The sequence below is a fragment of the Oenanthe melanoleuca genome, chromosome 9 (assembly GCF_029582105.1).
Source record: "Oenanthe melanoleuca isolate GR-GAL-2019-014 chromosome 9, OMel1.0, whole genome shotgun sequence".
Classification (NCBI taxonomy): domain Eukaryota; kingdom Metazoa; phylum Chordata; class Aves; order Passeriformes; family Muscicapidae; genus Oenanthe; species Oenanthe melanoleuca.
Window position 1 is genome coordinate 23,003,769 of NC_079343.1, and position 9,805 is coordinate 23,013,573.

The following is a 9,805-nucleotide window of genomic DNA, read 5'->3' on the forward strand; positions in this document are numbered from 1 at the left end:
TCAGGGCTCTGGAGGAAAAGGGCAGACTGGTAGGATCATGTGTGTGTTTAGCTCAGCTTCACATTGTCTAGAAAAACCTTAAAAATAATTATTTGTTTATCTGCAGGCTGCTTTTTCTTCTCTCTCTCCCACTTACTCCTCCATCTGTCCAGGAGAAACACCCCTGCTGAACCTCAGCTCCAGGCACTGTTTTGCAGGCAGCGCCCAGATGTCTTTGCCCAGATGTCAGGAGGATCCAAGACCTCAGCAAATCTTCCCTGGATTAGTCAGGGTGGTGTCCAGCCTGGTCTGCAGTGAGGGGAGACTGTGTTTGACCATGGTAGCAGCTGAAGCAGCCAAAGATCACAGCTTGCAGGGCTGGAGAGGGAAGCAGCACAAGGAAAGCTTAACCCTTCATCTGCTGCTCACTCCTGCAGGGCTGCCATTCACTACTAAATTTTACAAAGAAATTGTTGGAGCAGGCATCCTTCAAATGACTCCCACTGCCCATAAACCACAGGGCAGTGAGCAGCACCAAAACCAGAGCTTTTTTACCTACACAGATTAATTGAAATCATCATTTCCAGGAGCAAAGCTCAGATTTCCTCTTAGGTATTAAAATTTGTGGTTGATGAAGGCAGCATCTGTTGGAGGGACTGGTGGATTTATTTGATACTGATTACACACAGGGAATATATTCTTAAAATACAATTTAACTCAGCTGTAGTAACTATTCATTCTCAAATATTAGGGACAGAAACAGCATAAACCTACCTATGTTTGGTGAGCAGACATGACCTGGAATTCCTAATCAGCTGGAGATAAACCAAGCTAATAATCAACCCTCTTCCTGCAGTCATTCAAACATTCATATTTTCCCACCAGTTGTAATAAGGTTACAGTTTTGGGAGTAGTTTAGTTCCACTCTTCACATGATGGAATTCATCTGGCTGTAGCTAAAGTGTGTTTATGTGTAACACACTGAAGTTGTGTGAGGCTGGCTGAGCTCCTGACTTCTCCTCTAGTGAAGGCTCTGAAAGGAATTGTGTCTCCTCCCCAGCTTCTCAGTTTTCACCTGTTACCTTTGTTTTTTCTTCCCTTCTGAATCAGCAACCAACAAATGACCACAGGGCCCGAGACTGTGCCTCAGAATGCCCCAAAAACACTGGAATCTTTCTGGTCTGTAAGTAAGTGGTTTTGGCATGTGTAAAGCTGTGCTTTGTGTGTCATTACCCACAGCTCTCAGATTTTAGGGCTTGCCTGTGCAAGGCAGTGAGCTGCTGAGGAATAAAGGTGGTCCTGCACTTGGCTGCTCATGTGTTGTTTCTCAAAGCAATACTGGAAGCTTTGATAGAGATTCCATGGCACGAAACTCAGCCCTCGCGGGCCAAGAGATTTGACCTGTGTGGTAGGATTTATTTTGTTTTCAATTTTTCTATTTCAGTATTGTTCTTTCACTGGACATTCTGTACCAGAGGCCAAATAGAAAACAAAAGTCAGACACAATCAAATTCCTGGAAACAATAAGTTTCATAGTACTAGAGAGATAATGGTGGGAAAAGCAGGGTGTTAAATGTTGTAGGTAGAGGGTAGCTTTACATCATATCAACAACAAATGTCATTTTCAAAATGTGTGAAACTAATCATGGTGTCATGGTGGGATAGGTGTGATGATGCACCTGGGGAAGAGGTTCAGCAGTGATGTGGCAGATGGAAAGTGTGTCCTGTCAGAAGGGTCAGCCACAAAGTGTGGCCACTTTCCCCACCATGTTCCACAAGGAACACGTGGAGCACAGCAGCTCCTGGTGTCACAGTCCCAGGGCAGGAGAGGGGAAGCAAGGAGAATGAGTGAGACCCAGGCTGAACTGCAAGGGAGGCAAATCCATATGTGTGTGTCTGATTCACAGTGCATGAGCCATGAGAGATGTGCACCAAGGTCCTGGCAAGATAAAAATCTTCCCTTGCACCATCCATGGGAAGAGTTTTTAAAGTGCATTTCCAGGAGATGGACTCTGTAAAAACATAGTCCTTGCCATCTACCCATCCTGTTTCCTCTCATCATGCTCCTGATGCCTCCAGGGTCTTGGTCATGATCCTCCAAGAACAAGAATCACTTTTCTACCCAAATCTCACCAAGTGTCCACCAGGAACTCAATGATGGATGATGCCCATGCTCCTTTATGAACTTGATGCCCTAGTTATGAAATGAACTTCATGAGACTGGCAATATTCTGATCACCTTCAGAATCACCACTGAAAAATTTTCCTCTTTGGAATAACCTCAGGTTGTTCTTCCTGAAATCAGATGAAAAGAAGAAGGGGGCATTGGAATGATATTACAAAGAGATAGGGAGGAGAGAAGATGCCTAACATCTGAGATCCTCCACGGGAACTGCTGTCCAGACAGTCCTGAAGACAGAGCTACCTCTGTGAAGCCAGAGTTGCCACCATTTACATTGCTCAGCCACTGACCAAGTGAGCCATCAAATCAAGTACCTGTGAGTCTGGTTTTGGGGGCAACCTTCACGCCAAGGAAAAGCCCAAGCTGTACTCAGCATTTCAGAAATTACTCAGAGATTCTCATCTCAGGGTATGGCTATGTCTCACCTTTCTGTGCCTGGACCACAACCTCTGCCCTTTTCCCAAGCCCTTATGACATGTCAGGTAATTGGTGCTGGGAAGATAAAGTGATCCAGTGTCCTTCCTAGAAAGGCTCTGCCATAAATTCTTGCCAGATTTCTAGATCAGACTGTCAGGGGCGATGCAAAGATTAGGAGATGAAGTTTCACATCTTTTTCAGGTTGTTGAACTTAGTGCCTTTTACATGTTGCTAGGAATTCCTCTGGGGATCAATAAGACCAAACCTATTTGTGCTGTCCTTGGACACTGGAAAAATTCAAGATACACAGATTACTGTGCTGTAGGAAATTTCATGACATGCCAGAAACAGTTAACAGCTGCCCAGCATCCTCAGAGGTACGCTGGCCCTGTACACCCGTTTCTAACAAGTAGCTGTCTGTGGAAACTGAGAGGAGCAGAAGGATGGCATCTGTAAGTATTGACATTCAGTGTGGTCAGTCCCCTTTAAAACACCCAAGTCAGAGCCAGGTATTTCCAAAGCACTCAATAGCCCCTGCCATGACACAGTGGCTGGATTTTTCAGTGGGGAGCAGGGTTAAACACCTAAAGAGTATTTGAATGTGGCAAGCTACTCTAATGCCTGCAAGGAAATGAAACTCTTGAAAAGCCTTGGCTAAGTGCAAGACCCATCTGCACTGAAAGCAGAGCTGTGCGTTGGCAGAGGAGGAGGGAAGGAGTTTCTTCCGTGGACTTTCCAACACACCCTTTATTGCTAGGACTGGGAGAGCACACTGGAAAGCCAAGGTCACATTTCAATGCCTGGAGGGAGTTTAAAACCCCAGCTATCAGGCTGGAGGTCAGAGGCAGGGGCTGTTTCTCTCACAGCTGTGTCTCTGCTCGTGAAACTCTCGCTTGAGCCCGATGTACACAGAGGCTTTGCCGACGGGTGTTTCGGGAGCCTCCGTGAGCCCACGCCCTGTGCTGTTGACAAAGAAGGTGCAAATGGAGCTTTAAGCCTGAAAAAGGGGGAGGGATGATCTCCTTTGGGAGAGCGTGGGTGAGGAATTACACATCTTCTTTATAAAGAACAGAAACTGGGCTCTGCAGGAACCAGGACCACCAGGGCAGAATAGGGGCAGGGTAGAAGAAAAAGGGAAAGGACATGCTGTGCTTTTTTTTCTGAGTGCACAGAGAGACTCCGGTGTGGAGGAGAGGACAGGACAGTGAGTGTGGCGGTAGGGACAGATGCCAAGCAAGTGGGCAGACACTGATTTTAAGAGAGGCACAGCCCCAGAGCTCTGCAGGGAAACTCCTTGCAGATCCTGCACCCAAACCTGGCCCCCATTCATCTGAGCAGATCTCGAAACTCTCCTGTGTTGATGGTGTGTGAATCACAGCAGCAACTGCTCTCTCCGAGCCTCAGTTCTTGTCCTCCTGGGCTTTTAATAGAGATCAAACATCCTCTTACCAAACTGTGCATTTCTAACCCCGTAGTTACTTTCACCCGTTTCTCGATGAGCCTCCTGGAGGGTCCTTGGTCACGCTGGTAGGTTGGTATCAGCGAGAGGCACAGAGGCATGAAGCGGATGTTTTTGTGCAGTGAGTCACGGGGAGCTGGGTTCCATCCAGGAGAGCCCCGCACACCTACAGGGGCTGGGTTCAGACCAGGAGAGCCCCGCACACCTACAGGGGCTGGGTTCCATCCAGGAGAGCCCCGCACACCTACAGGGGCTGGGTTAGAGCCAGGACAGCCCCGCACACCTAGAGGGGCTGGGTTAGAGCCAGGACAGCCCCGCACACCTACAGGGGCTGGGTTAGAGCCAGGACAGCCCCGCACACCTAGAGGGGCTGGGTTAGAGCCAGGACAGCCCCGCACACCTAGAGGGGCTGGGTTCAGACCGGGACAGCTCCGCACACCTACAGGGGCTGGGTTCCATCCAGGAGAGCCCCGCACACCTACAGGGGCTGGGTTCCATCCAGGAGAGCCCCGCACACCTACAGGGGCTGGGTTCCATCCAGGAGAGCCCCGCACACCTACAGGGGCTGGGTTCAGACCAGGACAGCCCCGCACACCTACAGGGGCTGGGTTCCATCCAGGACAGCCCCGCACACCTACAGGGGCTGGATTCCGTCCAGGAGAGCCCCGCACACCTACAGGGGCTGGGTTCAGACCGGGACAGCCCCGCACACCTACAGGGGCTGGGTTCCATCCAGGACAGCCCCGCACACCTACAGGGGCTGGGTTAGAGCCAGGACAGCCCCGCACACCTACAGGGGCTGGGTTCCGTCCAGGAGAGCCCCGCACACCTACAGGGGCTGGGTTCCATCCAGGACAGCCCCGCACACCTACAGGGGCTGGGTTAGAGCCAGGACAGCCCCGCACACCTACAGGGGCTGGGTTAGAGCCAGGACAGCCCCGCACACCTACAGGGGCTGGGTTAGAGCCAGGACAGCCCCGCACACCTACAGGGGCTGGGTTCAGACCGGGACAGCCCCGCACACCTACAGGGGCTGGGTTAGAGCCAGGACAGCCCCGCACACCTACAGGGGCTGGGTTCAGACCGGGACAGCCCCGCACACCTACAGGGGCTGGGTTCCATCCAGGAGAGCCCCGCACACCTACAGGGGCTGGGTTCCATCCAGGAGAGCCCCGCACACCTACAGCCCCGCACTGCGCTAACTTGTCCTGAGGAGCAGCTTCCCGGATACAGCACAAACCCTTCCACCTTTCCTCCTGTACTTTTTTACAGCTGTACTTTTCTCCGGTACTCCGGAGAGAGCTAAATGCTCTCGCTGTCCTCCCTTCCCTCCCCGCACCACTGCTAGCTTGTGCTTCCCCGGCATTTAGTCGCGCCGGTGTCAGCGCACGGGAAAGTCCAGGCACCTGCTGGGAGAGGCACGCTCGGGTGAGGATGACGCCGCAGGGACGTGGCAGGACAGCAGCGGGGTGCCCGTGGGCTGGACCCTGTGACATGCCGAGAAAAGGTGTGTCTGATCCACCCCCCGGCCCTGCCAGCGCACCCCGGACTGCAGCTGGAATGCGGTGACGAGCACCGCGTGTTCTCTTTCAGGAAAGCCGGGTGGTCACCCACGTTTTCACTGATAAAATCTTACACGCCCAGCAGAGAGTCCTGCCCCGGACTAAAGGGGAGCGGGACTCCATCTAAAGGCACTTAGGGCCTCGTTTCCCCCTCGTTTTCTAAAATGGGGTTAGTAATACATCATCGAGATGATGTGTTTCTCATGTGTGGGATTTCATAGGCAGCCATAAAACCTAATTTGTTGTACTGAGGAGAGCGTGGTACTTTGAGAACCTGAAAAGACTGTAATGAAATGCTTGTTTTAGCATTTATTGCTTTGGAGTGACTAAAAAAGCTGTTTTATAGGAATGTGTGCAAGCATCATACCTGTCTGTATATTATACACACACACACACACACACGTACAAACACAGTGTTTACTTACCAATCCTTTAAGCTCTCATCTACTAGAACATGCCTCTGCTTTCCTATTTTCCCTTAATCTTATGTATTGCCTGCTTGGAAAATCATAGGCTGCTCAGAAGTCTTACTGTTTTCCTTGGGGTTAGTGAGCTGAAGCCCAGCTAAATCCCAAGGTTTTGAGACTGTATGGCTGAAGGGGTACATTACACTCTGCTCTGTAATTTATTTGTGTACACATCTCACATCCAAGGAGCACTGCTCTGGAGGTGAACACGCTTACAGGCCATGGATGGTGGTGTGCAAAGCAGGAAACTGAAGGGGGTACAACAAGGAGGGTTGGGCAGGCAAGCCCATGGAGCAGAAGAGCTCTCAGGGAAACCCACTCCAAAGGTCTCCATCAGCTCTGACTCCTGAGCCCTTCCTGCTGACCAGCCCCTGGCCCTGAACACGAGCCAGCTCAGGCTGCTTGCCTGTTTGCAGAGTCTGTATTCCATGCATGAATGCACAGCATCACCACTTCCTCCTTGCTCCAGGCCCTCTGCTACACTATATATTAGACACTGAGGAAGTAAAGGCAGAACACCACCCTTCTGTGCTCATGGGGCTGCAACCTCAGTGAGGTGTTGCTGCAAAAATGGTTTTGTCAGTAGCCTTGTGACAATCACCTCCCAAAACTGGCAGCAGTTTCTCTCTCTCTAACATAAATAGCTTCAACAGAGAGCACAGACCACCTTGTGTTAATGAGTAATAAAAGCAATCGACCCATGGTGCGTTTGTCCCTGAGCTGGGACTGAGTGTAGTCAGGGTGATAAAACTCTTACATTAGCAAAGTTTTGCTGCATCAATACCACACAGAGTAAGAGCCTGACAAGGCCAAGCTCTGACAACCAAATATTAGGATACCCTAATGCTTCTTTTTCTTGTCAAAGCACAGTTAGCATATGTAGTACAGCCTACAAATTCACTGGAAAGCTACTCTGAGTCATGTCAGCCAGGTTTTGGGCTATGCAAAGACATCTTGGGAGGTTATTTTGGGAGAGCTGTTTTCTGAAGCTGAGGGGACATCTGTCGTGCAAGATAGGAAAGCAGACCATGATGAAAAACTGCTACAGACTTTGCTTAAAGAAGATGCTGACTTGTTTTAAATAAAGGGTATTGAACATGTATTTTGCCATTTTCTACTAAATAAATAATATTGTTTTCTTTCTAGTAACTACAGCAGATTCTGTGGGATTGTTTGGAGACACAGACCTAAAGAAGGACCAGATATTTTGTCTCTCCACCAGGTGAAAAGCCACAAACCATCTTCATTGTGTTGTACACTCTGGAGCAGCCTTACAGCAGGGAAAACTGGAGGATCCTGACCTGCTCTGCTGTCCAGGCCAGGATGCTCCAGAGCCCCAAGCTAGATGCAAATGGCTGGAGCCACTTCCTGTCCCCTGTGACTCATGGCCAGGGAAGCACTGGCATCCTGCTCTAGGAAGGGTCACTCACCTGCCCTGCCCTGCAGGGAAGGTGAGCACGGGGAGGTGGAGGGAGCTGGGACAGCAGCACATTGCTGGGCATGTGGAAAATAAACAAGTTATTGTAGGACTACAATATCAGCTGTGGAGAGATGGAGTGAAGCACAGGCAGCACTGGTGCCTCACATGCTGCCTCCATCCCTTAAATGCCTCCATCCCTCCATCCCAAACTCCTTAGTGGAATTTGCCTCTTGGTCTGACATCCATGGACATTTGATGGGCTGGGCTGGAAAAGCAGAGTACGATGTGCCCAGCACAAAAGCTTAGAAACACCTCTCTGGCTATTACCATGGGAGATTTTCACTTTCCACCTCTGCCAGTCCTGTATTTAGAGACTTTCACCATGCACCAAATAAAAGAAAATGTCCCTTTTCTTTCCACTGGACTTATCCTCTCTGAAAGCAGCTTGCATTTGGGTACAGGGCAGAAGGAGAAGGCAAGGACATTCATATGGCTATAATACATTTCCTGGTTAATCCAGGCTCTGGATTGCTGTTAAGTTTTGGTCTTAACACTGCTAAGGACTTAATGCTGATTGTGGGAAGGCTGTCTCAGATTTTTCAGGCCCATTCTAGCTCACTGCACCACTTTTTCTGAGTTGCCACTAATAACAACTGGCTACGATGCTTTTTAAAAATTGGAGCAGACAGAGGTTAATGAACACAGCACTAGACAGGTATAGAAACATGATGTGTATTTTCAGTACCTGTCTCACACAAATGCAATCTATATACATATATATATATGCTAATGAAAGTCATTGTCCTTTATGTGGCCACTGCCATGTCCCCATGGGTCAGAACTGTTAAAAACACAAAGCCACCCTTGTCACAGAAAGCCATGAAGTGAAAATCATGGAGGTTTCTTTGGCTTGTCCAGACATTTGGATATCAGAAAACTCAGCATCACATCCATATAACCGCATCAAGACCTGCATCTGGGAAAGATGGAAGAAGAAAAGTTCCTCACTTGTCAGCTTCTACAAATGGAATTAGGAAACAGAAAGCAAAAGGCTGAAGCAACAGAGCCTCTTGGCTTTATGACTTGGGACTTTTGTTCTCTATTTAAGTCTCCCAAAGCGTGTGCTGAGAACCTATTGACAAAGTGACCTTCGAGGAGAGGAATGAGTGTAAAAATTGTGATGTCTGTCAGCAAAACCGCCTGACGAGGTTGTGGTTGGAATCATCCGGGGTGCCTGTTGTAAGAATAAATGCTCACTGCTGTGGCATTTGCAGGGGAATCCCGGAGAAGCAGAACTTTGAGCAGCTCTGTAAAGGCACCGCCTGGCTCCATCTGGAGGTGACAGCTGAGATGGCAAACACAGCGAGGGGCTGGGAGCAAGGCTGGACGCAGAGCAGGAGTCTGCTCCTCTGTGCTGAGTACTTGCCCATTCAAAGCAGGTCTTTAGCCCATTACTGCTTCTTTTTGCATTCAAAAATAAGGATCACTGAGGATTTGTTTCTGTGCAACTGTACCTTTGGGGTGGGAGGATTTGTAGTCACACTCCACTTTGGTTTTCCTGAAGGGTGCTCTGGAGCCCTGTGGCTTTCTCAGCACTGCACCAGAGGAGACTCTGAGAAACCTCTTACAGAGGCCCAGCCTGCTGCCCCTGGCAGCCTGTGTGAGCCCTGCTCACCTGCAGGAAAACAGGAAGTTTGCAAGCAGAGTAAGCAAGCAGGGAAATTCCAAAGAACTGAAATCCTCCAGAGAATGGCATTGGTTTGAAAACTTCAGGATTTCCACATGGGAGTTGTACTCATGCCATGAACAAATTGAGGCCCAGGGCATGAGAGACGTTGTGGTTTGACTCAAATTCAGAATATAGAGTTTCATATCTGGGATGGGCGTGGATTTTGGCTCTGAAGGCCCGTGAGTGCTACCTTTTCCTTTCCCTCCCTAGTGACACTCCTGCCTTGAGCTAGATCATCACTGCACCAGAGACCAACAGGGCAGCAGCCAAGGGGCCTGGAATCTGCACCAAGACACTTTATAATTGCTCCCTGCAGAGGCATAACCCATTGAACAGGAATAAATGTGTGTGCGCACGAGAGCTCCTCTCTGTGTCCCTCAGCAGTGCTCAAAACTTCTGCCCCAGAGAGCAGGTTCTGGGTCTTTTTCCTAATCCCAGTTTTGACAAAAGCTGCCAGGGCTGCAGTTAGTGCCTGTCCCTTGTGCACAGCCCCACTTGGCTCCAGTCAGGCATGACAGCAGTGCAGGTGCAGGGTGGATTGGCTGCAGTCCCGTGGGCTGCCACCCTTCCTGCCCCTGCCAGGTGAGCAC